Source organism: Pituophis catenifer, unplaced genomic scaffold, assembly GCF_029215685.1.
Source record: "Pituophis catenifer annectens isolate HBS135680 unplaced genomic scaffold, rPitCat1.0.hap2 SCAF_3, whole genome shotgun sequence".
In the NCBI taxonomy this organism is placed as follows: Eukaryota; Metazoa; Chordata; class Lepidosauria; order Squamata; family Colubridae; genus Pituophis; species Pituophis catenifer.
In genome coordinates, this window is record NW_027256883.1 from 130,440,518 (window position 1) to 130,444,822 (window position 4,305).

The window sequence follows — 4,305 nt, forward strand, 5'->3', positions numbered from 1 at the left end:
TGGTTTAGTGAAGGGGGAAAGATCCTGATATGTCACGTGACGACACCGTGACACTCTTGAGTTTGACACCCATGCTCTATACCATTGCAGACAAGTGGCTATCCAGTCTCTTAAAAGCCTCCAGTGATGGAGCACTCACAACTTCTGAAGGCAAGCTGTTCCGCTGGTTAATTGTTCTTAAGTGTTAGGAAGTTTCTCCTTAGTTCTAGGTTGCTTCTCTCCTTGATTAGTTTCCATCCATTGTTTCTTATCTTGCCTTATCTTGCCTTCTGGTTGACCCCCTCTTCTTTGTGGGCAGCCTCTCAAATTTTACAATTGTGCATGCCTATCTTTCCCCAAGTAAATAGAAGAGATTAGTAAACTCTGAGCTCTACTTCCACTTTAGGTATGATAGCCTGCTGGGTAAGCTTGGGCCAGTCCCTCTCTCTCAGCCCAACTCATCTCACAGGGTGGGGAAAATAGGAGCAATAATCAGTATTATATATGTTCACTGCCTTGAGTAAAAGTAATAAAGGGATAAAAATGTAAAATAAAATGCTTATTTAATTATTTATTTTACTGCTAAATGTATATGGCCGCTCATCTCCCTTCAGACCAGAGGACTCCCAAGACAATATGGTAGGTGGCAAGATTTAACATACTCAGAGGGGTGTGTGTGTGTGGAGGGACACTTCTTGACTTAAGGCAAAAAATAAATTCTGGTACAGGAAGTGATGGCATAAGGCCTCTTCCCTCAAGGGATCAGATGAAGGCCACCTTTGATGATCGAAGGGGAAGACTTGGATTGTGAAGTCACGTAATAATTCATTATGAAGTGACATTATGTGACATTATGAAGTGACATAATAAGCTGAGAACGGCACCTATGTGTAAATTGTTCCAGTCCTCCTCTTTTCAAAGGCAACTTAATAGTTTATTTATTTAGCGTATGGCTTGTCACACACAATATTAAAACACTTCATTTTTACAGGTTAAAACAATTTTAAAAAAACTTAATAGTGATAGTCCCAGTCTGAATGCACAGTGCCATCAGATTCAAAAGCTGTATCTGACTGAAGGCTGCAGCAGCTGTCTGCTTTGTTGAAGTCTGCTTTGCCTACAAAGCATTTCCCTCTGCTGGATTTAGGCTGAATTCAGAAGATAACAAAGCAACATGTGAAATCCACATACATACACACACAGAGACACACTGTTGGTTGATGATCAGCATTTACAGACCAGGAAAGGGATTCTGAAAAGCTCACTGAATATAACCAGTTGCAGTACAAGGAAAAAAAGGGAATTTTCATGCTAGAAATCATTAGGCAAAATATTTGATAAGGACATGTCTGATATAATAAATATATGAAAACATGGAACAATAGCTATAATTCTTGAAGACTGGGGGAGTTCCCATAAGAGGAAAAGATCCATTGTTTATGGCTTTTTAAAGAAGCAGCAAGATGGGTGTGATAGAAGTATATAAAAGTAAAGCAAGGAACAGAACCTTTTCCTTTTTTCCTGTTTTAAAATTCTACATTTTATCTGGTCCACTGCTACGTAACATAAGACATTGGTTCAGATGGCAAGATTGTGTAGTGCTTTGGAATTAATTCTGAAAAAGAAGTTTTAATTCCATGGGGATGCAAATGTAGCGTGTACCTTTAGCCCTTTAAAGCAATTGCATCTTTGAAGTTTCATTTCTTGGGTTCACCTGGCAGAGTCCCCAGTAGCTGCCATGTGATCTTGGAAAAATATGTGATTGCCTAGAGCTGGCGCCAGGTGTTACGTTTGCACATTTTTCACACACTAAAGCAGCATTTCTCAACCTCAGCAACTTTAAGATGTTAGCTGGGGAACTCTGGGAATTGAAGTCCACACACCCCTGTCTTAAAGGGTTGAGGTTGAGGAACACTTTACGAAAGCACCTTTCTGGAACAAACTGTGAGGTATGCAATTATATTTGTCGTGATACAACGGGGCACATTTGATGTTATTTCTAGGGAATGGGGCTAGACTTCTGTTTTGTCTCCAGTATCATCCACAAGGGTGACAACAAGGGGCTCATACTGACTAAAGTAGCATTACAGTGCTACAATGCAATGAACAGATAGTCCTTGACTTACAACTTCATTTAGCAACTGTTCAACGTTACAGTGGCAGTGAAAAAGTGACTTATGACTGATCCTTGTACTTTTTTTTTTTTTTTTAATTTGATTTATATGCCGCCCTTCTCCGGAGACTCAGGGCGGCTTACAGTGCGTTAAGCAATAGCCTTCATACTTTTGTATATATTATACAAAGTCAGCTTATTGCCCCCACAAACTGGGTCCTCAATTTACCTACCTTAGAAAGGATGGAAGGCTGAGTCAACCTTGAGCCTGGTAAGATTCGAACTTACTTTAATTGCAGACAGCTGGTGTTAAATTACAGTGCCTTGTCTGCAACCATCGCAGAATCCTCATGTATTATGATCAAAATTTGGGCACTTGACAATTGTTATCTGTTTATGATGTTGCAGTGATTGCCATTTGCAACTTTCCCAGCTGGTATCCAACAAGCAATGTTAAAGTTGGGCTCGCTTAATAATGGCATGGTTCATAACTGCAATGGTTTGTTTAACAACTGTGGCAAAAGCCATAACATTGAGTACGACTCACGTAACAACTGTCTTACTTAGCAATGGACATTCTGATCCTAATTGGGTTTCTAATTCAAGGGCTACCTGTATGATCCACTTCTTTTCTACATGCATTGTAATACTACCCATACATTCAGTATCCTGTGAGAATGGTGCGATGGCTTAGAAGTGGAGCTCTCGCCTCACAATCAGGAGTTTGATCCTAGGTAGAGGCAGTTATTTCTCTCTCTGGGCACACTAGGAATATATCTGCGGAAAAAAACACTCCTCATTGGCAACAGGAAGGGCATCTGGCCAGTTAACACTCAGCTCCATTCAGTTGCCCAGATTCCACCCCACAAGGGATTATGGGGTTGTCAAAAGAGGATATTATTATTATTATTATTATTATTATTATTATTATTATTATTATTGTTATTGTTATTGTTATTGTTATTATTCAGTATCCTGTGGACTCTGGTGCCAATCACTGAGGTTCTACAGCTTTGTCTGCTTCTCTTTGGCTTCAGGAAATTGCCATGAAGTTCAAATTGATGGAAAAATCTACAATACTTAGAGGCCCATGTGTACCTGCCTTCTGTCTATAAATATAGCTGCACCTAACATGATTGTTGGAGGCAAGAGTATGAATGATTATAATTAGAAGTGTAATTTTCTGCAATGGCATTTGTCATTTGTCACAACACTTCATTTAGTTTCCTTGTTTTTATATATAATATGAAACGGCATATTGTTTTTCGAATTCATAATTTCCTTCGTAGCTTCCCATCAAAAAGTGGAGTCTTTTGTCACACACATTTAAGGCATTAAGGAATATGTTAGCAGCTGTGTGCCATTTACTCAGAAATAAATGATTAACTCTACCTTACAAAATTAAGGAACTCTTTTCCTTGGTGAAAATGACAATTATGCTGCTTTTTTTTTTTAATGAAATGAAACCTCCTGTTCATGAAGTTGCAGATGGTCTTGACTTAAACCTGACCTTTCTTAAATTATAGGCATGAATTATTTCCTCAGGAAGATGCTATTGTGATCACATTACTACCAGAAATGTCATAATAGGCCGTCTTATATTTAGAGTTCAGAAGCCACACAAAAAACATTAAAGCTATATTTACAACCTTTAAATCAGCTTTAACCTTTATACTGTAGAGTCATTTACTCTCCATAAAACATGCTGGTTGCTTGTATAATTGTAATTTTTACAAAAATTGAGCAAAAGTACTTTACTCTGTAATGGTTTATGTAACGTGGTTTCAAAATGCATTCAATCTTTAAAAAATATTCCCACGAAAAGTGTCTCGATATACCAGACACTGAGGTTCATCTAAATATATGATATTTATGAGTTCACATGCTTACATAAATAGCAGTGTATACATTTCTATGGCATTATGGCAATCCTGGAACATTGCAGTGATTGACTGACTGACTGACTGATTGGTGTCTAACCACATAGTGTCCACATAGATCAATTTTCTCCATGATGATCTATCTTTAACCTGGTCTTTCAGGTTTCCTAACTGGGCACCCATTGCTTCTATAACCAAGTCCATCCACCTTGCTGCTGGTCTTCCTCGTCTCCTTCCTTCCACCTTTCTCACTATTAGAGACTTCTCCAGAGAGCTGGGTCTTCACAAAATGTGTTTAATGTAGGATAATTTAAGCCTGGTCATTTGTGCCTT